Source organism: Sus scrofa, chromosome X (assembly GCF_000003025.6).
Source record: "Sus scrofa isolate TJ Tabasco breed Duroc chromosome X, Sscrofa11.1, whole genome shotgun sequence".
Classification (NCBI taxonomy): domain Eukaryota; kingdom Metazoa; phylum Chordata; class Mammalia; order Artiodactyla; family Suidae; genus Sus; species Sus scrofa.
In genome coordinates this window covers 94,420,610-94,447,295 of record NC_010461.5, presented here as the reverse complement: position 1 = coordinate 94,447,295, position 26,686 = coordinate 94,420,610, and the positions used below count along the sequence as shown (strand labels likewise).

Here is a 26,686-nt window from a genome sequence, read left to right as displayed (position 1 = left end):
GAGGCACACACAAACTGCCCCCTCTATGACTCTGACCTTTCCTCCTCCTACTTTCTTCTTTGCTTACTCTGCACAAGCAACAGAGGCTTCCTTGTCACAACCCACCAAATGCAGTTCTTCTTCAGGGCTGTTGAACTTTCTATTCCATCTGCCTGAAACACTCTTTACTCAGTTATCCTCATCACTCACTCCATCCTTTTATTCAGATCCTTCTTTAGAGAGGGCTTCCTGGTCATCCTTTCTAAAATAGCCTTGTTCCCTCACTCCAGCCATCACTATTTAGCATCTTACCTTGCCTTGTTGTTTATGGCATTTATCATTACCTAACATTTTTGCTTGTTTATTTGTTTATGGTCTATCTCCACTACTGGAATGTAAGTTCAGCAAAGGCAGGAATTTGTTCATTCATTGCTGTATCCCAATTACCTAGAACTCAGTATTTGTTGAATAAATGACTGAAAGAACGAATCACTAAATGGCAGTAACCTAGGGAGAAATTAGGTCATAGTCGAGGAAAGAAATAAAACATTTCTTCAAAGATATGCTGCCAATCTAAAATATAGTTCACAAGATCATCTCAATATTAGTGTAAAATATCCAGCTGTTCTTTCAGGCGATGCAGCCACTTTGAAGTCGAATGATAATATGCAGTAAACACAATCCATAAAATCTCTGGTTTTCTTCTAAATTAAATGCAATGATTAATAGATGAGATGGTTTGAAACTTGGTTTAGTAACTGTTTAAGCATTTTAAAACCCATATGCCACTAATAGAATGGCAGTTTGAGAAAATTAATGTGTGTTGTTGATCTTTATTTTTCCTAAAATTATGCTATACCCTGGCTGTTGGGAATTTTCTGCTGGTTGTCCGGTCTCCAGCTGGGACTTAACTTCCTAATTTTATTAAGGCTCAATCCAAGGACACACATGTGTATACTCTGGTTTCCTGTTAATAGTTCATTAACAAGTTTGTTATGTGTTTGTTCCTGTCTCAGCATTGTCAAGAGACAAATCCAGAAACATCATGATGTTACGGTAAAATTCTATATGATTGTTTCTCTGAACTCTTTTCATTGAAGAATTGTTTATTTTATAATAACATTTAAATGTTAAAGGGGATAAATGGGAGAGTTGTTTGGAAACATATTCTTAGGAAAAAAAAATAGGTAGAAAAGACTCATTCGGAGAATAGCCTAGTCTGTTTTAATGAATTTATGACAAAAAATGCTTCTATCATGTTTCATCAATTATTTTCAAAGGATTCAAATAAATTAAAGAATATTTAATACTGAATAGCAAGGTGATATAGTGGAAACTGATCCTTATATAGGCTGTTACTAACTAACTAACCTACCTTAATTTTAGATCATCTCTGCATTCAGGGCCTTTGTTTACTTGGCTGTAAAAAGAGGGTGAACATGATACTTTCTTATCTTTGAGAGTAGGAGTATCAGTTCTCATGATATGATTAATACAAATTTTATCTTAATAGTTGAATCTAGACAATGGGTACATGTAATTTCATTGTTCTACTTCTGCATTTATGTATGAATATTCTTAACAGCAATTTTAGAAATATAGGTGATGAATAAAGTGCTTGCTAGCAGATAGTATACCATATTCAAACTGATCTTGTAAAGTCTTTTTTATGACTATGCTGTTTTCTTCTAGTGTCCTCTGAAACACTTATATAAAACAGCAGTCTCTCTTATGATCATTCCAGGGCAGCTTTCTTCAATTTTTAGGGAATTATGCCAAAGTTCAAACCAGAATAAAATCCCCATTTACAGATTTTCAAGGTAAAGCTATTTGTTGATCAGAAAACTGGCAAAAGTTTCTTACAAGTATGTTATAATTTATATTGATTTGGCAACTCACAGCATGAACTTTAGATTGGCTTAATTATTTGTACCTCGCTCTTAAATCCAGGCTGATTTTTCCCCTACACATTGCCAGGTCCTTTCTGGAAGATAATCTGGCAGGCTACACTGTAGCTAAAAATGTGCTTTTGAAGTTGAGCGATTCTGTGTTCAAATCCCTATTTCGATCATTTCCTAAATGTGAGACCTTGGGAAAATTTTTTTTTAACTACTCTGAGACTCAGTTATCTTTTCTATAAAATGGGAATGTCAAGAGTAGTATCTACATCATGGATTTATTGTGAGGACTAAAGAACATGGGTAATCACTAAACATACCTGCCCAATAGGCAGTTTAAACCAACATCATCAGCCTATTCTGTCATTATTATTTTTGTCACTTAGTTATTTGCATTATTAGAATAAAGTTATATCTGGAGAATTTTTTTAAAAAGGGAGGAAATATGGCTGTTTTGATTACCTTCACTAGAATCATTCAATACACATTTATTGGACATCTGCTAGACTTTAGGAACTGGATTTATAGAGGCAAGTAAGGCACACTTCCTGCTCTTAAGGAAATCACATAGTAAGGGGGAAAATTGACATGTGAAAGCTTAGAGTCAAGGCTGAATTTAAAAGAGTGACAGACGAGGCAGTTGTTGGCATACCACGATTTTAAAGGGAGCTAAAACCAAAATACAACCAAAATCAGGAACCTCTGACCTATAACTACCTCTGAAATACCATTAGCATATTTTTCTTTGGAGTTTATGAAGTCTTTGATATTCGGACTATATGTGCAAATGCCTTTGGGAAGAGTAACACATTAAGAAATATCAACTGTACTTTTCAAAAAATTAAAGTATGGTTGATTTACGATATGGTCTTAGGTTCGAGTCTACAGCATAGTGATTTGGGTTACTTTTGCAAATTATATTCCATTATAGGTTATTATAAGATATCATGTATAATTTCCTGTGCTGTATAGCAATTCCTTGTTGCTTATCTATTTTATATATAGTAGTGTGTATCTGTTAATCCCACACTCCTAATTTATCCCTCCCTGCCATCTCTTTCCCCTTTGGTAACCTTAAGTTTGTTTTCTGTCTGTGAGTCTGTTTCTGTTTTGTATATACATTCATCTGTATTATTTTTTAGATTCTGCATGTAAATGATTTCATATGGTATTTGTGTTTGTCTGAATTATCTCACTAAGCATAATATTCTTCAAGTCCATCCATGTTTCAGCAAATGGCAATAAATTCATTCTTTTTATAGCTGTGAATATTCCATTATATTTATCTATGCCACATCTTAAGCCAATCATCTGTTGATGAGCACTTGGGTTGCTTCCACTTCTTGGCTATTGTAAATAGTGCTGCTATGAACTCAATTGCACTTTAATGAAGATTTACTTTTATGTTATTCAGGGTACAAGATAAGTTGCTAATCAAGAGACCTCAAAATGTTATAGTTCAGGAGGAACTGAGATACAGTGGAAACGAATCTGACGAGTAACCATAAGGTTGCAGGTTTGATCCCTGCCCTCGCTCGCTCCGTGGGTTAAGGATCGGGCGTTGCCGTGAGCTGTGGCGTAGGTCGCAGACATGGCTCAGATCCCGCACTGCTGTTGTGATGGTATAGGCCAATGGCTACAGCTCTGATTTGAACCCCAGCCTGGGAACCTCCATATGCTGTGAGTGCAGCCTAAAAAGCAAAAAAAAAAAAAATTGTTATAGTTCAAGCAACAGACCAAAGTGGGGCAGGCTGCACTGCTGCAGGAGGTCATCCAAGGCTCAGGGTCCTTCTACCTTATTGTTTTGCTGTCTCCTAGTATGGTGACTTTGTGTGTGTGGTCACATTGGCTCCTATTATCATGTCTGTGCTATAGCCTGCCAGTTGAATGAAGGGAGAGAAAAAAGAGGACAGGAGATTTTTTTTGTCAAAACATGATATAGACTTCAAACACATCAGTGCTACTTGCATACCATTGTCTAAATTAATTTCTTTCTTTCTTTCTTTCTTTCTTTCTTTCTTTCTTTCTTTCTTTCTTTCTTTCTTTCTTTCCTTCTTTTTTTCCTTCCACCCGCAGCATATGGAAGTTCCCAGGCTAGGGGTTGAATCGGAGCCACAGCCACAGCAATGCTGGATTCCTGTCCCACTGAGCGAGGCCAGAGATTGTACCCACATCCTCATGGATACTAGTCGGATTCGTTTCCGCTGTGCCACAAGGAGAACTTCTCATTGTCTAAATTTCTGTCATATTTTCATACCTAACTGCAAAGGAGTCTGGAAAATACTGTCTCTGGCTTAGAGGCCATGTACACAGCTAGCACTCATAAGGTTCTGTTACTAAAAGGAAGAATAAAATTTCCTCTTTTAGAGTCTCTACCACAGTAGAGTCTCTACCACTGTTTATTAGACAGCTTTATCTTGATAAGCTTATAGAAAGACCTAGGCCTTTCGAAATAGGTGGACTATATGACATAAAGAAATGATTAAAAAGAAGGTTGACTTGTCTGGGGTGTTTTCTGACATCAACCAATTATTCAGTCTCAGATTCTCTGACACCAACTGGGTATCCTACCATTCAGTTCAATTCTGACACTGTCTGTAGTTAGCAAAGACCCCACAGGTTAAGGGCTCAGTCCATCAAGACTGCCCCCACTTCAGATGCCGGTTGAAAGTCCCAGTTCTTCTGACCAACCAGCTATAAATTCAGGAAGTCTTAATGACTCATTTGTATGAAAATTTAAAAACTGTTTTCAAATTTAGAGAATTTTTTAAGAACTGTGTGTGTACATATAAACTGAATAGTCAGTGGTTATTTTTTAAATATTTGTATTGTTTGTGCATATTTAATATCTTTTAGCATTACAAGTAAATAACACTTTGGGGCATTAATTAATGCCTTTGCTGATTGCCTCACTTGAACAGCAGTTCAGGAATACCCATTTCCTGTTTTTATCAACAGAATGGGAGTTACAGAGCTTGACACAGTGAAAGAGATAACATGATCCCTACCAGTCAGCTATTTTAGCTGCTGAGGTATTGGGAAGAATCCCAGAAGTAGTGTGACTCTGCAGAAAGAGCACTGGGCTAGGTGTCAGGCCGACCTAGATTTTATTTCTCTTGAGGTTTTGAGTTCTGGAAAGTAATTTAACCTACTGAAACTTGAGTGATACTCATTTTTAAAACTAAAATATTATCTACTTAGCTACTTCAGGGGGATAATGGATAAAATAAAGTAATATGTATCTTCCTGCTGAAGAGGTCACGGATAGTAAGTACTTGCCCACCCTAGGCCCATCCTAACTTCACTTATGGTGTCAGCCTAAGAAATCTCAGTTCTGACATAGTCCTGACCCAGTGAAAACCATTTTCTTTTAGCAGGTAGAAGTCTGGAAATAGCCTACTGTATGCTGTATGCTTCTGGAATTGATCTGGACCCCTGGGAAACTTTGTAACCATCTGCTACTGACTGTTTAATTGGACTTTGGTACCAATCTGGAAACTCAGTTTTTTCTCTGTGTCTCTGTTGAAATTGGGGCCCAGGCCTAAATCTTTTGCCTAGTTCTGCTGGCCTCCTCCAGGGACTGATGGTTGACTGCTTGCAGAATCATTTGTATCACTTGCCCAGTTCTGTCAGAAGACTAACTTGATCTCAACTGTCCTTAGAAACTTCCCCACCCTGGGGCTTTGGTATACCTCTTCATTTCACATCTCTTGAGTGATACTGGCCCTAGCCTCCATCAAATGTGGATTTATATCTTTTCTTGGTTTTGGTATAGACCAGCTTCTTCTAGGGAGGGGACTATTAAAGCTACTCTTATCCAGCCTCCTTTCTGTACACCAATCAGGCTTACTCCCAAATTCTCTTTTTCTTAGAAGTTGCAATATGCCTTGTAGCTGGGGCAGAGTAATGAGTGCTAAGGTACAGTCACACATATCACTGGCAACTTCTATTGATGTTACTAGAAAGCCATCAAATAGGACTTTTAGTATATGAAAATGAGTTGTCTGTTCAGTGTCTTTCTCTTCACACCAAGGAGCAAAGCTAAACCTGTGCTTTCAATGATTAAGCTATCAAATCAAAGTTGAAGCTCACATCTAATCAACTTTAACATCTGAGGCATGGTGCATTATTGTTTCTGACTGCATTTTATTAACAATATAGTCAGCCCTCCATGTCTGCAAGTTCTGCATCCACAGATAAGGAGGGCCAACTGTATTATTACATCATTTTATATAAGGGACTTGATCATCCATGGATTTTGGTATCCATGGGGGAATCCTGAATCTAATCCCTCATGGGTACCAAGAAACGACTGTATTTAATTTATGGTTTGCATGTCTACATATAAATGTGCTGTATTATTCCAAGATATATACTTCTATTTCTTTGAATTGTACCTCTCTGTTCTACTATAAAGTATAGTATAATAAAATATTTTCAAGGGCTAGAAGATTTGGGAGAAACAGGAAGCCTGAAGGAAACTTCCTGGAGAGATTTTTTTTAAAAAAAATAGAAGATAAATGAGTTAATTGGAATTGTAATCACAGGAAAAGGAGAGAAGATTTTGAATCTAAGTGTCCTTTTTCTTACCATCATGTCAGCAAATTCTGATTATAAAATTCCTCATGTAGGCCTGATAAATAATTTCTCATAAAAATGATTGTGAAAGAAGACACATCAGCTGATAATCTGAAAAGTAGATACTAAATTCCCTAAACAATTCTTAGTTTCTTCCCACCTTCCAACTTCAATTTAGGGGGCAGTATTAACTCTGCAAATGAATAAAGAAGGAAAAAATATCTTAGGTACAACATAAAGTTAGTAATGGAGAGAAGACCATAATCCATGATCCCCCTCTTCCTTCAGACTATTTGCTGTTTATTTGTTTATTCATATATTTAGCGTAAAATATATCTTTGGTATCTGAGAGAAGTTATCAAGTCTGAACCTGTGTTCCAAAGCAAGGGAGACTTTTTATCCATTGGAATATTAGATGGTATATAGACTGGATTCAGTCTCAATTTACTTCTATTTTGAAATAAATCACTGACATCACTTCATCTACTTTAGAAAAGGATCAAAAGTATACTGGCTGGCTTCTTACAGCTTTGCATAATTCCTGGTCATGCAGATTAAATCGGAGGTGGATTAAAAACTCTGGAGCAACTTGAAAGATGAGGGAAAATTTGATGGTGATCTGATCCCCCCCCCCTTTTTTTTGGTTGTGCCCATGGCATGTGGAAGTTCCAGGGCCAGGGATCAAATCCGAGCCATAGGTCCTTATACTGCTGAGCACCAGGAAACTCCAACAGGTAGTTAAACCACCTCTGAGTTTCTTTTTCTTTCTTTTTTTTTTGTCTTTTTGTCTTTTTTGTTGTTGTTGTTGTTGCTATTTCTTGGGCCGCTCCCGCGGCATATGGAGGTTCCCAGGCTAGGGGTTGAATCGGAGCTGGAGCCACCGGCCTACGCCAGAGCCACAGCAACGCGGGATCCGAGCCGCATCTGCAACCTACACCACAGCTCACGGCAACGCCGGATCGTTAACCCACTGAGCAAGGGCAGGGACCGAACCCGCAACCTCATGGTTCCTAGTCGGATTCTTTAACCACTGCGCCACGACGGGAACTCCTGAGTTTCTTTTTTAAATTTTATCTGGGCTGAAATAAAATCTTGTTTGGTTATGTAGAGAACTACTTGATAAATTTTAAATGGGAAAAATGTAGCTGGCACTGAATTTTAATTACAATGCCAAGGATTTTAGAAATCGAAGAAATCTTAGACATCGTCTAGTTCTAACTGCTAATTTTGCAAATGAAAAACTGACCATTTCTTAGGGAAAATGCAGAAGCAATTTTTGCTTGACACTGCAAGTTAGACTAGATGACTTCTGAGGTTCCATTCAATAAATTGTTTGAAACTGAAGCCCAAAGAAGTTGAGGATATTGCTCAAGGTCACCCAGATGATTATGGGAAGGAGAGCCTAAAGTAAAATCCAGGTTTCTGAAATCCTTCTCCATTTATGGCTTTTTATACTTAAAGATATTCGAAACTCAAGACAGTGAAGTACTTTAAATAGTGCACTCTGAGGAAACAATGTGGTCCTAGCAATCACATACTTACCTTTGGATTTTCTTTTAATTCCCTGTGTGGTGAGTCACATAGTAAAATAACATTGGCATGCTGAAATGCCATATCAGGAACTAATAAAAAAGGAAAGAAAATCACTCAGATGAACTTTGTGATTTCCTCTGAATCTTTTGACAGACATAACCTTGAATGCTGACCTGCTTTGAATGCAAATTTTCTCATGACAGTACATTTGGTGAATAAAGCAGAGCTCCTCCTACGTAAAGACTTCAGTTCTAAGGTCATTTGAAATTCATTAAGCTAAGAAGCTGTTCATTGAGAGAGATTTCAGTGATAGTGCAGAAGAATTTGATTATAACTGGACACATTATTCACTTACAGTAAGTATGGAACTTAAATTTGGGGGAGGGAGTGTGGGTATTAGAGATAAGTTGTTTGGAATAGTTATTTCTTTCACTTTCTTCACCTCTTTTAAAATGGGCTTACAAATCTCTTTTGTGGCAAAAAATTGTTTGACTTGACATAATATTAATTTGGGGAAATACTGCAGTTTTTGCGTGAAACTAATAAGTACTGAATAATCAGTATAAACAACAATTGATTTTAATTTTTGTTTTTTATTTACCTTTATTTTCTATAAAAATCATAGCTTTTATAAGCAAATCTGGTCTTTTAGAAATGGCAAGGATAGTTGTATTTTAGAGTTAAGAAGTTTTCTGAAATTATTTTCCAAGTGACTTTTTTTCTATAAATGAGAATCTTCCACTTTGTAGTAACTTTTTTCTCTTAAGCTTAGAAATAACCATAGAGCTCCTCTAAAATTAATGATTTAATTTATTTTTATATGATATTTTCATTTAATTTATGGAACATGCATATCTCTATATATGGTGATTCATTTATTTGAATATTATGGTTACATATGTATTAGGCTTATTACAATAAAAATTCCAATTTTCACTGTATGTGCTCTGAAATGAATGAGTGAATTTTATACATTTGATGCTTGTTTTCCTTTGAAAGAATACACAGTTAACACTTAAATCTGACCATAGCTTTTATACATTGTACTCATTTTGGATGCTTCCAGATTAGTTTTCCTTTTCTAATATTTAAAAAAGATATATAAAACCAGGGCATTGAATACAGAGTATTTATCATCTGTTTTCTATTAAAATCTTATTAAAATATAGAAATTTTAGAGAGTTCAAGACTTAATTGAATGGATTTATTATTATTATATAAACTAAGGACTAGGAGGTCTGTTTTTCAATTCTAGATCTTCCCCATATAGCCCTGTGACTTTGCGATGGGGAGCCTTCCCCCTCTCCATCTTAATTTCTTCATCTGTAAAATAAGCCAGATGTCCTGACTCTGCCTGATGTTGTGAAAAGCAATAGAAATGTTAAAAATGATTGTTTAAACTGTAGGATTAAACAAAGGAGAGAAAGAACAACTATTAGATTCTTTTTTTTTTTTTTTTTGTCTTTTTGTTGTTGTTGTTGTTGTTGTTGCTATTTCTTGGGCCGCTCCCGCGGCATATGGAGGTTCCCAGGCTAGGGGTTGAATCGGAGCTGGAGCCACCGGCCTACGCCAGAGCCACAGCAACGCGGGATCCGAGCCGCATCTGCAACCTACACCACAGCTCACGGCAACGGCCGGATCGTTAACCCACTGAGCAAGGGCAGGGACCGAACCCGCAAGCTCATGGTTCCTAGTCAGATTCGTTAACCACTGCGCCATGACGGGAACTCCAGATTCTTTTTATGTTTTTTCAATGCTAAGATCTTACCTGTAAATGAAAATCCGCTTTTAGGGCATTTTTTGAAAATTGGAGAAACACCATCTGTATTTTGTTGGAACTTGGAGGAGTAGGGGTTGAGATAGGTTGCTTGTTCCTTTTGATGTATTTTTCAGAGTGTCCTCAAAGAGTTAGTAGGAGATGGCTCCTCGATATGGGAGAAACTGATGGTAGCTAATGACAGTTGGGTTATTATGCCCACTATGCTGCAGACATTTTATATGCGCTATCTCATTTAATCATTTCCTAAACCCCAAGTATTACTGTCTTCAATGTATAGATAAGAAAATTGAGGTACAGAGAGCTGAAGTGTCTTGCCCAGATTTGTGTGGCTGCAATGTTTGTGCTTTCTCCATTATTCCATACTGCTTCTAGGGTCTTGTGGAGGCAATACTGAGAAGATTTAGAATTATGACTTCCATTCTTCCTGTGGGATCTAGGCTTATAGTGGGGAGATGGATAACATACGGAGTTACAGAGTGGGTAGGCAGGTGCCTACATGATATGATTTGGAAAGCAGTTGATTGGTGCCTGCTGACAAATATCTTCATTGGCTTGTCATAGTCACCTTGCCTAAGATTTCACCACTAAAATTATTACTTCACTTGTTTTGTTTTTCTTCGCCAGTGAGGAGGTTGGGAGGACTTTCAAATATACACATTCTAGGAGAGTTCATATATTACATCTTTCACCATTTAATACACTAGCAAGCAGTGTGGAAGTGGAGAAAGAGCTCAGATTTAAGAGCCAGGCAGACCTGGACTTGAATTCTAATTCTACCATATCCCTGCTCTTTAACGTATACATGATACTTAATCTCTCGGAACTTCACTTTCTTCTTGAGTAAAACATAATAATGCATATGCATAGGCCATTATTATTATGTCTAATAATTATACTATATTAAACATCAGATATGGGTAGTTGTGGTAGAGTGGGAAGAGCACTGGAATGGAAGTCAGGAGACTTGGTGTCCTGCCATATTGGTTTCATTTGTCTACATACATGTTTATTGAGTATCCACTATGCGTCATCTACTATATTAGGCACTGATGAATCAACAGTGAAGAATTTGAAGTTCCTGCTTTATTATATCTTAAAGTCTAGCTTGGTACTAACCTAATTATATCCATATCCTGGTCATGTAGAGAGGGATCAATGTTCTTCACATTTTAGAGATGGGAAACTAAGATTTAAATGATACAATGGTGAGCAAAATAAGCATGATTCCTGACCTCACTGAGTTTGTAGTCTAATGGAGTTGAAATTAATCAGATAATCCCACAAATTAATATAAGATTAAAACCATTACAAGTGTTTAAAGGAAAGGAAGCCAGTGCTCTAAAAGCAGGTAACAGAGGCTTCACTTCAGCTTCACTGAGCAAATGACATCTGAGCTGAGATCTGAAAAATGAAGAGGTGCTAACCAGGTCATCCTTCTACATATCCTTATTCAGATTCTTCTGGATTTCCTTCTGCTCTTTCATACCCTCTTTGTTGGCTGTTGCAAACTTTCTCCTGTCTTTTTAAGCCTCTTACTCAACTACACATTTGTTCTCAGGAGGTGAGTTTGCCTCCTGTTTTACATAGACAATAAGAGTTCAGTTGTGTCTGAACTTCTTATCCACCCACCTCACCATCTTTTGTACATACATTGATTTGCATCTTCACCCATGCTTTTGTCTTATCTCAGAGGAAAAGCTAGCCCTCTGTCAGTCCAAGTTCAATCTCTCCACCTTTGTTTTAGATTCCATGCTTTCCTCTTGCTTCTACAGGGATCTTTTTGCATAATTGTCCCTTTTCTCTCTTCTATTTTTAACCTCTTCCTCTCTATGAATTCTTTTCTCAGCAAAGGAAAGAAAAAAACTTTTCTTGACCCTTCCTAGTACAATCAAGCTTCCATAAAAAGTGAGTCCACACATATATCTGCTTTTAACAGGGTCACTAATTACTTTTTATTTCCAACTACAGCAGACACATTTTAGTTCTTGTCTTACTTCCCTCCAATGCTTTCCCTTCATTGGCATGTGAGGCACTTGGCTTTTGAAGACTTTTTCCTTGAAATCTTCTGCTTCGGTAGTTCCCATGATATCACTTCTTCCTGTCAATACTGTTTATAACCCTCAGGATTAAGTCCAAATTTTAACATGGCTCAGAAGGCATGCCTATGTACCACTTACACTGCAACCATGTAAACTGCTTGTAGATCCCTAAATTCATTAAGCTTTCTCACTTACCTGCTTTTGCTTAATCAGTTATCATTGAGGAGAAATTCTTCTCCCACATTCCCTTTGGCAAACACCTACTCCTTATTTATGAGAAAGTTTAGGTGCTTCTTCCTCTAAGGACTCTTATTTGACTCTGCCACTCCCAAGACTAGATTAGGTACCTGTTCTCTGTGCTTCTAAGTGCTTGCTTCTCTCTTGAAACTTACCACACCTTATTATAAATGAAGTTCACATGAAATAGACCACAAACATGGATATGTAAGATATTTCACATTTTATTTAATTAATTAATTAATTAATTTTTGTCTTTTTGCCTTTTTGAGGGCCACTCCCGTGGCATATGGAGGTTCCCAGGCTAGGGGTTGAATCAGAGCTATAGCCGCTGGCCTACGCCAGAGCCACATCAATGCAGGATCCAAGCCGCGTCTGCAACCTACACCACAGCTCACGGTAACACCCGATCCTTAACCCACTGAGCAAAGCCAGGAATCAAACCCGCAACCTCATGGTTCCTAGTCGGATTCGTTAACCACTGCGCCACGACGGGAACTCCAATATTTCACATTTTAAAATGTTCTTTAAGCTACCTTGTATTCAGCATTCTACCAGAAATGTAAGATATGCAATTTCAGTCAATATTTGATCCTCCTAATGGCTTAAGCAAATATGCTGAGGCCTTAGGAAACACCAAAATACTGGGAAAGCCCTTTTGGTCATTGATCATTAATTTTTTGTCAACGCCGTGATATAGTCTCAGATATACCATTTTGTCTCAATCAGGGATGGTCCTTTCAAGTTTGCTGCTGCTGCTTCTGTGTCATACTTGGGGGACTGGATCATTGCTGAGATTGAGTGGCCTGTGTCTAGGGCTCAGCACACTCATTAAAATTTCTCTGAACTTTTGCCCTTCCTTGGCTGCTTCCATCAAATGTTAAACTGTTGTCCTTGCCACCTCTAACCTCTACCAGACCCCTGACTTCTTCTTATCTAAAGTATATGTCCCATTCTCTCCTGAATACCCTAAAAGGAATTTCATCTGTCCTCTTGAGACCTGCATTGGTGCTCCCAAGCATAATCTCACCCGTGAGCTTGCGTTTGGAAAATATAGAAGCCAAGAAGGTAAGTCTGTGTAGACAACTTAAACTTTCAGTCCTGGCAGCAAGGGAGGAGGAATTCCCTTTGGCGAGGTAAGGAAAAATAAAAAGGTCTAACAATCTTCTTGAAATGAGAGGGAGAATTGAAAAACTTAAACCAGGAGTTCCCATTGCGGCACAGCAGAAACGAATCCGACTAGGAACCATGAGGTTGTGGGTTTGATCCCTGACCTCACTCAGTGTGTTAAGGATCCGGTGTTGCCGTGAGCTGTGGTGCTGATTGCAGATGCGGCTCGGATCTGGTGTTGCTGTGGCTGTGGCATAGGCCGGCAGCTACAGCTCCGATTAGACCCATAGCCTGGGAAACTCAATATACCACAGAGGCTGCCCTAAAAAGACAAAAGACAAAAAATACAATACAATACATAAAAAAAGAAAAACAAAACTTAGACCAAAACACAAATAATTATCTCAAAATATGTTGACACATACTTGTCTGTTTATGAGACTCTCCCTTCACTAAATTGTGAATGCCTTTTAACATACTGCAGAATTTCATTCCCTAATATCTTAATAGAAAGTACAGAGAAAACTAACAAAATCCAGTCTGGGAGAGGGAGTACAGAAAGCTTATAGAAGGAAGTGCGCTACCTGAGCTCTCAGTGACTAGGGGTAATCAATGATTAGGCTAGGTAGAGCAGGATTGGTATTGGGGGAACTGCATAACCAACAACTTAAAAATATAAGACCCTACGTTTTAAGATGTATAGGTAGGAGATGATACTGAGAGTAAGATTTAATGGACATATTTGTGCTTCGAAAAGATCACACTGGCTGTAGCATTGAAAATGTCCTGAATCTGATTTATTATAAGGTGGAGAATGCATCAGGAGGTTATTGCTGTTCATCAGTCAAGAGACAGTGATATTTAAGATCAGGGTCATGGCAGTGAAGAAGGAGTGATATGGATGGATCACAAAGGTATTTAGAGAAGGGAATCTATGATCTGTGTGGCTATGAAATGATGGTTGAAGATAAATGAGAGAAAGGAATCTAGGACGATTCCTATGTTTCTGTTTTAGGGTGCTGCTTTGGAAGTCATGCTCCCATTTGGTACTGGAAATAGAAGAAAGGAAGATGATCATAAGTTGCATTGATGTTTTGAATATTTATAATCCCCATGTGTATTCATGTTCTTTGAAACAGAGAAAACTGAATTTCATCATCTGTGTTTTGAAATCATGTATTAAAGGATTATCTGCGTGTTCTAACAAAATCTGCGTAAATGGAATTTATCACTCTTCTAAGGAAGATATACTTTCTTCTCCATGACTTTCTTTAATAAGTACAGGCTTGTTATTTGCATAGCTTAAAGATATTATTGGTGACTGATATTGTGGAAGTATCAGGGTACCACGATAGAACACTAGTAACTTTGTTTTGAATCAGGAGTCTCAGCTTTTCAAAATAGGAGGATCTCTGGAAATAACTAGTTCACGGTCTTAAAGTCATATCAGTGCATTCATTCATCGGCAGGTGTTTATTGCCTAAGTGACAATGTGACAGGCCTTATACTAATACAAAAGCAGAAGCAGTTTCTATTCTCATGGACCTTACGATTAACCAGAATTAATGAATATTATTCAAATAACCACAATAATAAGTATATAATTTTAAATTCTAACTACTTTGAAGGAAAGTTTCCAGTGGCAGTAGATTATGAGTTGAAAGCGCAGATTCTATAATCAGACTGATTGGTCTGGATACTGCTTCTTCCTACTCACTATCTGTGTAGTCTTGAGTCAGTTATTTAACATTTCTGTGTCTCAGTTTCTTGTATAAAATGGAGAAAATAATAAGAGTAGAAGTTACCTCGTCCAAGGGGGATGGGAAAAGATATGAATATTGCAAGAAGAGCATAGGACACAAAATAGAATGTACAAAAAGCATGTGTATAAGTAGTCTGGTGCCACAGTACTTGGGACCTTGAGAAACAAGACAAACATATTTATCTTTATCCCATGATAAAAAAAAGAAGCCTTGAAGAATTTTCAGTGAGGAAGTTGCATAATCATAATTGCCATTGGAAAACAGAAGAAAGGCACTCTGCCTGCACTATGGAAATTCAGTTGGGCCAGAGTAAATTCAGGGGCATGTATTAAGAAGCTATTGTAATAGTCCAGGCAAATGATGGTGGTGATTTGGACTAGCATGGGAAGGAGACACATGTAAGTAGTTTCAAGCGATGACTGAAAAATGGATTGTGTTTAGGGTAATTCTTTGGTTTCTGACTGGTAGTGTTGAATGGACACCACTGCCAATCAGTGAGATGGGACTACTATACCTTGAAACTATTACCCCTCTGGCAAGAGGACCCATTTTCAGATGAAAAATCATGATTTTTGTCTTTGATATTTTTGCATTTGAGGTGTGTTTGAGGCTTCCAAATGAAGACTTTGAGAAACAATTAGATATACAGGTTTGGAGCTCAGAACAGGAGCTCAAATGAGAAAAATGTTTGAAAGTCACTGGCATATAGATGGTAATGGAAGCTTTGGGAGTAAATAAAATTACCTATGGAGAACACAAAGTCAAAAGAGATGAGGGCTTCAAAGAACTTCGTTTAATATTAGGATTAATAAAGGATGAGCCTAAAAATGAAGTGAAAAATATGGCCAGAGAGGTAGAAGGAAAACTGGGAAACCGGTGTGAGAAAAGCCAAAGGAACAGTGTTTTAAGAAGGTAAAAAGGTTAATGCCACTAAGATTGTGATAAAAAATATTGATGGGATTCAGTAACATGGAGACCATTAGTTATCCTAATGGGACCAGTTTTAGAAGAGTCCTGGATTGGTGGTGGGATGAAGGAAGAAGCCAGAAGAGAATATAATGATGAAGAGTGAGTGAGGGTGTGTGAAGATAGCAAATATAGACACCTCTTTCTAGAAATTTGGCTATAAAAAAGATGGGTATTGGGGTAGTATTTGGAGACAAATATATGGGCAAGATATCCTTTTTTAAGTTTTGGGAGAAGTGAGCATGTTTGAATGCTAATGGATATATCCAACTAAAAATTTATATATCATACATATATTTCAGTATCTCATGTATGTTAAAGATATATAAGAGAGAAGAAAAAAACTAAATTCCTGATAATGTGATCAGGGTTGGAATCCACAACACACATGAGAAATTTTACCTTAGTAGGAAAGATGTTCCTTTATTATAGAAGTAGAGATGGAAGAGAGGATGTGGGAAAATGTAGAATCAAGAAGATGAGGGAATTTCCATCTTGAAATTTCAATTTTGTTGTTAAAGAGGCAAAGTCATGTGCTGAGATCAGGGGAGAGGGGATGAGAAGAGTGAAGACACTGAAAGAAGTTGGGAATTTTGTCAAGAATGGAATTGAACATTATAACTTTATCGTGGAACTAATCTGTTGTAGGACTTCCTTCAGAGCTCAACTGCTCAGATAGAGGCACAGAGAAAACCTGATAGTTGGATTCATTTAGCATTTGGGTTTTGTTAGGAATTTATGATAAAAATGCATAGGGGCAATTTTAGTTTAGGGGTGTGGAAGCCAATCTGGATTGAATAAAGAAAGGAAGAAGGCAAAATTTGCCAGATGGATTTGGGAAAAAGTCAAGTCTTTGCAAAAGTGAAAAAGGATCACAGCAGCAGTACTTAAAAACATAAACTAGAATGAAAGGAGATTATGGAAAAATCACTTAACTTCTCTGGCCTGTTTTCTCATCTGTAATATAAGCCATGGTGATAGATGATAGAAGCCAAGTGTGTCTTGTGTGTTTAAATTTATACATTTATCTCATTGTCTTTTGGTAGTAAGTATCAAGAGTATCAGGAGGGCCTAGGAGTTCCTAAAGAACAGCCTGGTCACTTCTAAGGAATGAAGCAGGGTTAGAGGGTAGGAAATGTTAGTCATTCTAACTCTCCCATGGATGCTCAGTCAGAGAAAGACAAAGCCATGCTTCTATAGGTATGATTCTACTACAAGTAATTCTCTTTTCTCTAGGCATGTTTGACTTAGCTATTCCAGAAGTGATTACTCTCTAACTATGGAATCAGCCATCTCCTTTAGCTAGCAGTTTTGCAGGAAGAACAGTGTACATTATTGGTAGAATTAGTACTAATTCGTTGAGAGGAAATGAACTCCAGGGCATTTTGATCATAACCAAAGCATGTGAGATGAGCTGTCAATATCTGGAAAAAATGAAGCAGCATAGAATTAAAAATATGTGAGTGCACCATCAGAACATCATTCAGAAAACTGTGGCAGCATCTCATGATGGTGGAAAAAATGCTGGTACCTGAAAGCAGCTCATATTAGCAGAATCTCCAGATGGCCAGAGAGAGTTCTCTAGCACTTACTTAGGATAGTAAGGACTTTGAAGGCCTCAAAGTGGGACATTGAAGTGTTGTCACATTGTATCTTGTCACTGTGAAAATTTCCTATTTCAGCATTTTGTTATTATAATATTTGCAAGTGGAGTGGTTCCATATGATTTTTTCCCACCAAAAAATGTAAGATACTCCAAAAGGTATCTTGTTGGAGACTTTAGCCAAGGAAAGTCCTACATAGCTTAAATGTAGCCCTTTGCAGAAATGAACTGAGTCAAAGGCTTTGTAGAAAATGAGGAGTTGTACTGTACAAGTGCATATTTTGATTACTTGAAATTTTGAGCTTAAAATATTACAAACTTTTAAAGGATCTTTATACACAATGCAAAATGCTCCTCTAATTAGGTTGCAGGCTCTTCTTAAATAAGAAAGTGGTTAATTTTACTCATACAACTGGAGATAGCTAATCCAGGGCCGCATGAAGAGTATGCAGCTTTATTGCATGAGGTCCAGACTTGCTCTGCCTTGTCTAGGGTGTTTCCCTCATCTGCTTGATCAAAGTGGCTCACTACCAGTACCACATTCTAAGAGGCAAGATGTAGAAAGGGGGAAAGGGGAAGGGGAGAAATGGTCTAGTCTCTTTAAAGGCAGGGCCCAGAGGTTGGGTTTACATCTGTTTATATCTCTTAGGAAGAACTGAATCACATGTCACAGTAGCCTTCATTTTGTATAGCCATGTGCCCAGCTAAAACATGGAGGTTTCATTACTACTCAAGGAGAGGAGAATAAATATTAGAAGACAGCTAATAATCTCAGCTAAATCCCCTCCAAAAAAGACTCTACCAATTCATATTTCTGCCAGTAGCCTGAGAGAAGTCTCACACTTTATAGTAACTATTTAAACTATTTTGTTTATTAATTTTGCTTATATATAATTTACTTAACTGTAAATTTATATAATTTAATTTTAAAGCCTTTATTTTTAGAGCAGTTTTAGGTTTGTATCAAAATTAAGAGAAAGATACAGAGATTTCCCGTATGCCTTCTGTCCCCACACATGCATAGCCTCCCCCATTATCAACATCCCCCACCAGAGAAGTACAGCTGATGAGCCAACACTGACACATCATAATCACCCAAAGTCCATGGTTTACATTAGAGTTCATTCTTGGTATTGTATAATCTATGGGTTTGGGCAAATATATAATGACATGTATCCATGATTATAATGTCTTACAGAGTGAATTCATTGCCCTAAAAAATCTTCTGCGCTCTGCCTAGTCCTCCTTTCCCCTCACTTCAACCCCTGGCGACCACTGATCTTTTTACTCTCTCCATGGTTTTGCCTTTTCCAGAAGGTCATATGATTAGAATGATAATGTATATTGCCTTTTCAGATTGTCTTCTTTTATTTAGTAATAAGCACTTTAGGTTCTTCCATGTCTTTTTATGACTTGATAGCTCATTTCCTTTTAGTACCAAGTAATATTCTATTGTCCAGATGTACTACAGTTTATTTATCCATTCATCTACTGAGAGACATCTTGGTTGCTTCCAAGTTTTTACAATTGTGAATTATGCTGCTATAAATATTTGTATACAGGTTTTTGTGTGAGCATAAATTTTCAACTTCTTTGGGTAAATAACCAAGGAGCATGGTCATTGGATCATATGGTAAGACTGTGTTTAGTTCTATAAGAAACTGTCAAACTGCCTTCCAAAGTGGCTGTACCATTTTGCATTCCTACCAGCAGTGAATGAGAGTTCCTATTGTTCTATGTCCTTGCCATCATTTGATGTCAGTATCTTGGATTTGGGGCATTCTATTAAGTGTGTAGTGAGTAACTATTTTGTTTTGTTTTGCTCTCCTTCAGTAAACTTGATGGCAGGGAACTCTGTGCCTTGCTTATTTTCATGTCTACAGCCTTGAGTACAAAATGCTCAGGAAATGTCTGTGAAATGAAGATCTGGAGAGATGCCTATGACCACATTAGTGTCGCTACAGCAATCAAAGGCACAACCCATAGAAATAGAGACTCTGAGGTTCTTTTTTTTTTTTTTTTTTTTTTGTCTTTTTGTCTTTTTGTCTCTTTAGGGCCGCACCCATGGCATATGGAGGTTCCCAGGCTAGGGGTCAAATGGGAGCTGTAGCCAATGGCCTATGCCAGAACCACAGCAACATGGGATCCAAGCCGCGTCTGCAACCTACACCACAGCTCATGGTAATGCTGGATCCTTAACCCTCTGAGCAAGGAGAGGGGTGAAACCTGTGTCCTCATGGATGCTAGTCGGGTTTGTTAACTGCTGAGCCACGACAGGAACTCCTGAGGTTCTATTTGATGAGAAGACTTTAAAGTCATTTAGGAAACATTGTCTAACCCAGGCTCAAAGGCAGCTATCAAAGACAGTGAGAAAATAGGAGGTTTGGAAGAACTAGCACTTAAAATTATGAAGTGGATTTGGAGCTTTTAAGTAAATGAATTATAAAGAACCAGTCTTCTTAAAGCAGGAAACTCATTTTTATGAAGGCAATCAGGCCAGTGAAAATAAAACTCTGCTTACGTATAAGTAAAAAATAACTTCTTTTGGTCATAAGCACTTTAAAAAATAAATTTTGAAGTTTACGCAATTGTTATAATCTTCAAGTGATGCACGGAAAATATTATTCTGAAGACAAAGAACTAATGAAATGTTTTGAGAAGAGAGAATGCTCCAGTGTTTTTAAAATAAGGATAGCCAGTGATCCAAAAATATATTTATTTCCACTTAATGGAAAAGAGAAAACATCAATAAGAAAGAGGAAAAGAAGGAGAAAATGGAACAATAAAAATAGAAGAAAAGAAAAAGAGAAGACCAGGAAAGAGAGGGGCATGAGGGAGAAGAAGCAAACAGCAAAAGCCGGAAAGATGAAATAGGACCCTCCATGGTCTGAGTCTCAAATAGGCTGCCAATCTAAGCTAGACTACAAATCCTCTTGCCTAAAGATAGGCACTTATTGGAAGCCACTGGAAGTATGTAGTTACATTGTTTGATCCTTCAGTTTCAAAGTTTTCAAAATACAATAAAGGCTTTATATTCCCATTCTGCATGCTGAAATTAAGACTAGAACCAGAATTTCTAGCATCCCTTGATTCAGATCTCCAATCATGTTTCTAAACCAATAGACACATTAATGTGTCTTATAAAAATATAAAGTTGTTTCTGATTACTTTTGCTGCAGAAGACAAATTTAGAAGAAAAAAATGAAATCTCAGATTGTACATAGATAGAAAGGAGAGTGTTCTATAGCCTTGAGAAATGGGCAGTTTTAAAAAATATTTCATTGGAAATATGAAAAGGTGGAGATAGCTCTGCAAAACAATTTGAGCAGATGAGAAGTATTTGTTTTTTTGTTTTTTCATTTTTTTTTGTCTTTTTGTCTTTTTTGTTGTTGTTGTTGTTGCTGCTGCTATTTCTTGGGCCGCTCCCGCGGCATATGAAGGTTCCCAGGCTAGGGGTTGAATCGGAGCTGGAGCCACCGGCCTACGCCAGAGCCACAGCAACGCGGGATCCGAGCCGCGTCTGCAACCTACACCACAGCTCACGGCAACGCCGGATCGTTAACCCACTGAGCAAGGGCAGGGACCGAACCCGCAACCTCATGGTTCCTAGTCGGATTCGTTAACCACTGCGCTACAACGGGAACTCCGAGAAGTATTTGTTAAAGTAATCACCAGTAATACTAAACTTTGATAGTTTCTAATTGTCTTAGAAAAATGTTCTACCTTGGTATGGTGTCTTTTGATAAATACAATCCTAAAATACTCTGGCCTGCATCCGTCAAATAAGAATACTTACTGTTACAAAGGTGGTATGAGAAAAATCTAAGTAACAACAGGATCAAGCCTTTGTATGAGATGTTCTCCATTCCTGTTTTCAAGAAGGAAAAAATTGAATGATTTCCTCCTAGCAAGAGCATCTTATGTCCCTTTATTGGAAACTTCTCAAAGGAATTGTCCATACTTATTGTCTCCAATTTTTATCTTCCAATCTTTCCTGAACCTACTTTAATCTGACTTTTTCTCCAAACATTCCACTTATTCCCTTATCAATGTTACTACTTGTCTTCAGTTTGCCAAATTAATCAGACCATTCTCAGGCCTCATCTTACTTGGCCTATCAGCAGCTTTTGACATTGTCTATCACTTTATCCTTGAGACATTTTCCTTACTTGGTTTCTGAGACACAGCAGACTCAGGGTTTTCTTCTTACTTCCTTGGCCTCTCCTTAGTGTTTTTTGTTGGTACTGCCCATCTCTTTGGTCTCTGTGTATTGGAGGGTCCTAGATCTCAATCTTTGGTCCTTTTTTTCTTTATTTCATGTACACTATACCCTAGGTGATTTTAATTAATCCTATGACTTTGAATACTATCTATATACTGATGACTCTCAAAAATATATTTATAGCTCTAGTCTTTCCCCTAATCTCCAGAGTCAAGTATCAAATGCCTACTCATTTTCTCCCCTTAGATGTTTAGTTAGGCCATTCAAACTGAACCATCCAAAACTGAACTCTTGGAGTTCCCATCATGGCGCAGCAGAAATGAATCTGACTAGGAACCATGAGGTTGCAGGTTCGATTCCTGGCCTCGCTCAGTGGGTTAAGGATCTGGCGTTGCCGTGAGCTGTGGTGTAGGTCACAGACGAGGCTCGGATCTGGAGTTGCTGTGGTTCTGGCGTAGGTTGGCAGCTACAGCTCTGATTAGACCCCTGGCCTGGGAACCTCCATGTGCCATCCGTGTGGCCCTAAAAAGACAAAAAGACAAAAAAAATAAGATAAAACTGAACTCTTGTTCATCCGCAGGTTTCATGAACAATTACTCAGTTGCCCATGACAAAAACAGTCATTATCCTCTAGTACTCCACACTCAATCCATCAGTAAAATATCCTATCAGCATGGCCGCAGCTGTCAACTTGGTCCAAGTCACCATCAGCTCTAGCCTGTATTATTGCTTTGACCTTTTCCTTCCACATAGAGTAAGTAGCCTTTTCAAATGTAAGTTACATCATGTCAGTCTACTCACAACTATCCAATTCCTTCCCATTTTACTAAAAATAAATGTGAGATTCAGTATCATTGTCCATCTTTGGTCTATCTTTGTTAGATCATCCAACCTTTTCTGTTTCCTATCCTACTGGACTTGTTATTCCTAGAACTAAGAGGATTCCCACAGGGCTTTGAATATGCTATTCCTTCTATCTGGAAGTTTCTTTCCCTGTGTCTTCACCTGGTTCATCACTTCATTGAAATCCTTAATGTTACTTTTTCAGGGAGGCATTCCCTGACAAACCTATCTAAGATGAACTCTCATTACTCTGTTTCGTATTATCCTGTTTTATTTTTCTTTATGAAGTTTATAATTATCTGATGTTTTTTGTCTGTTTCCCACTCTAGAATATTAGTTTCAGGAAAGCAGGTTCTTTGTCTTGTCCACTGCTGTTTCTCCAGTGGCTGGAACAGTGCCTGGCATGTAGTAAGATTACAGAAATATTTGTTGAATAATGAATACATGATAGAAACATTGATTTGTTTTTGTTAGCATCCTTTTCCATAACTGCTGGCACTGTATATTACATGACACCATATTTTCATGTATTTACAGTTTATACCTTATGAACATGAAAGAGCATACTGGCAGAATAACCTTGAAGCAATATAAAATCTGCTATTGCACATTTTCTATTCTGTTTTTACGTAACATAAAGGGGGTGGGGCACACGGTTATTTACTTCAAAAGTTGTTATGTGAAGTGAATGTTTTGGGTACACACTGTTTGCTTGCTAACAAGTATTTGGGAGCATCTGGGAGGGAGGAGAGGAGTTTTGAGCAAAGATTGTTTTGCTAGTTCCAGAGCAGTGTTGCCTTTCAGGATATTGCATTGCTCTTCCTCTGCGACTTCATTTGAATAGAATGTAAGGTGTAGTTAATAATTGCAATTTGACCTATTTTAAGAAATCGATCACCTGGAGGCCTTTTTAAAGGGTCGTAAAAGCCTTTTGGTGGTTTATTGGGTGGAATTATAAAACTAAAAACTCTGATCTGCCCAGATTAGGGACAGATTCTGAAATGTGTAAACTGCTTCATAAATTAACACTGTAAACCTGTCAGTTACTATGGTAGCTCAAAACTGAGTTCTGCAGCTTTGACAGTGCTTTGGGAAGCTTGTTAGCTGGATGAACTCAGGATGTCCGACAGGAAACCGTCTATAAAAAGAATTACGGAATAAGATGACTACTTAGGTTTTGCAGGATGTATTGAGCACATTTCCCCGTTGGCAGGGATGCAAATATAATCATGTTATATATAACAATGTTAAGGTGGTATTTGTTAAAAAGAGATCCTACCTGTACTTCATTTGTCTACACTGATTTTCATCACTCAGCATGTGTCTAACTTCTTTGTGTATTTTTATGGAAAATAACTTACTCTTAGCTAGTGGCAAGCATGATGAATCTGATTCAAAACCCTTTTATGTTTGAAAGTACACAAAGTCATCTTTAGCATTCTTTATAAACTACTCCTGCAAGAAATGTTATTTGCTACTTATTATCTAAATTAGATTTGACTCACCAACAGTTCATAGACTGATTGTACTATTATTGAGCTGTGTATTGACCTCAGCATGTTGTCAGGCCTCAATATCTGGCAGGTTCCAGAGGTGCTAATTGTCAGGCTGAGTTGTGGCTGTACTCTAGAGCTATGAATAGACATTTGTACATGTTGGATGGCTTCCTTGAAAAGAGATCAGTTATTCAAGAAGCTGGTGCTTTTGAGTCACATCCTGAAACCATGGATGGATACACAGTAGATTAAGGGATGAAACAGAATGATATCCCAGGGATAACTTACGTGAAAGAAAATTGAGCTTAACTAAACTGAGATGGAAATACAGTATTATATGTTAAAAGGAGCATAGGCTTTAGAATCAGATATACACATATTTTTTGCTTAAGTTGTATGACCTTGAGTAATTTACTTAACCATTCTGAGTCTCAAACAACTCATTTATAATATTGAGATGATAATGATAGAAACTGTCGATGTTTGTGAGACTTAAGTGAGCTAATCGACATCACACATCAGGCACAGAGTTTGACACCTGGTAAAAACTTACAAACTGTAGTACCTATTATTATTTTTTTTTGTCTTTTTAGGGCCACACCCATGGCATATGGAGTTTCTCAGGCCAGGGGTCCAGTTGGAGCTTAGCTGCCAGCCTACACCACAGCCACAGCAACACGGGATCCAAGCCACGTCTGTGACTTACACCACAGCTCACGGCAATGCCAGATCCTTAACCCACTGAACAAGGCCAGGGCTTGAACCTGCGTCCTCATGGATGCTAGTCAGGTTCATTGACTACTGAGACACGACAGGAACTCCTATTATTATTTTCTAAATACTCTGCCAAAGTTGGCACTAGAGCCCAGATCTCCTAGTCATGTTTTCTCATGTAAAATCACATATGTTTATCATTTCACCCACAGACAACATTTAAGACTTTGCACCTACTTTTCTGTTTCTCTCTTCTCAAGCATTAGTTGTCTTCTGCTTTCCCATTTTCTTTTTTTCTTAGCCCTATTCTAATTGCTTTGGCTGATATTTTTAGATATTTTAAACAATATGGGGAGAAAAATCTCAAATTTTATAACACTGGTGTTTTCTCTATCCAATGGCAACAGAAATAACATGGCCATACTTCTTTTAGGTGGTGTTTTTATTTTTTTATTATTATTATTTTTTTTGTCTTTTTAGGGCTGCACCCACGGCATGTGGAGGTTCCCAGCCTAGGGATTGAATCAGAGCTATAGCTGCAAGCCTACACCACAGCCACAGCAACTGAGCCGAATCTGTGACCTACACCGCAGCTCACAGCAACACCACATCCTTAACCCACTGAGCGGGGGTGGGGATCCAACCTGCATCCTCATGAATGCTAGTCAGATTTGTTTCCACTGAGCCACGATGGGAACTCCCCTAGGTGGTGTTTTTAGAAGCCACTTTAGTGACATTGCAAAACTCCATTCATCATTTTCTAATAGATAATTATATTTCTTTGCAAGTTTGTCACTGCCTTTACAAACAAAACAAGGGCTTGTGGCCATTTAGATATTTTGGAAGATTCTTTTGATTTACTTTGTCAAGGTAGAAAAGAAAGTTTTCTACAAAATCATATTATATAAGTGACTGCATTATTAGCCTTACAACATATTTCTGTTCCTTACTTCTTTTACCTTTCCTTTCAGTTTGGATTTTGCCAGCAGTGTGATCTTGTGCAAGTCACATCATTTCTCATATTTACTGATTGTAAATATGAAGTACCAACCTTTTAGATCTGAAGATTTGTTGATTTAATGAATTCTCTGTAAACTATAAAAAGCTAAATAAATGCAATAAATTATTATTACTAAAACAAAAATCAGTAAAGGCAGTTAATGGGTCAACAAAGGTGGTGGAAGTTAGAGGTTAATAATAACTGCCTAGTTATCAACTGCGTACAGGTCAATTTTTCTGAATTACTAGGAGCAAATGTGTAGTTTGGAGCTAGATGTTTTCATGTTTTTGCTTAATGACAGGGTGCTCAGAAGCAAACCCCTCTCAAGTATATAGAGCAATTTACTATTCTCTTTCACTTTCACATATATTATCTCATTTAATCTTAAGCACAAAACTGCCTGGCTGGGCCATTATCTTCATTTTTATAGATGGAAATTGAGTTATAATTTGCCTCCAAGCACATTAGTGGTTGAAGTAGGGCTGAAATCCAGGTTGATATTTATACTATTGTGCCTGCAGTATAACAAGCTCCTCAGCTATATATCTATTGGTTTAGTCAAAGATTAATTAGTCAGCTTTTACAACACTGTGCTGTGATTCTAAATTTGCTTTAGGTGACTTTTAGCCCCACCCATAACCTCCCTATCTCATGACTTGTTGAATCTGTATCCTGGCTCACTGGCTATTTCAGAATACTTTATGTTTTCAGTGTGCTTAATTATCAGACAGGAAGGGAAGTATTAGAGATTCAGTTACTGTCTCTAAGTTGGAGAGGAGGAAAAAAGAGGGGCTGTGATAATTGCCTATGATAATCCATTTCTTGAGAAACAATATTATTGGTAAGTACCTGGAGTTTCTCCAATAGTGCAAGGATTACCCCAGCCAATTCTTAGAATGAAGGGATTATGTAGCATGGCTTTGAA

General features: G+C 37.7%; 1 protein-coding gene across 8 annotated transcripts in view; it reads left to right on the top strand.

Moving 5' to 3' along the window:
* Window positions 1–26,686, top strand: part of IL13RA2 (interleukin 13 receptor subunit alpha 2) — a 52,945-nt gene that overhangs the window by 8,314 nt on the left and 17,945 nt on the right. For 2 of the 8 annotated variants that reach the window (XM_021079407.1, XM_021079408.1), the window contains exon 2: window positions 8,142–8,344. The gene's annotated coding sequence lies outside the window, so the exon portion shown is untranslated. 8 annotated transcript variants of the gene reach the window in all.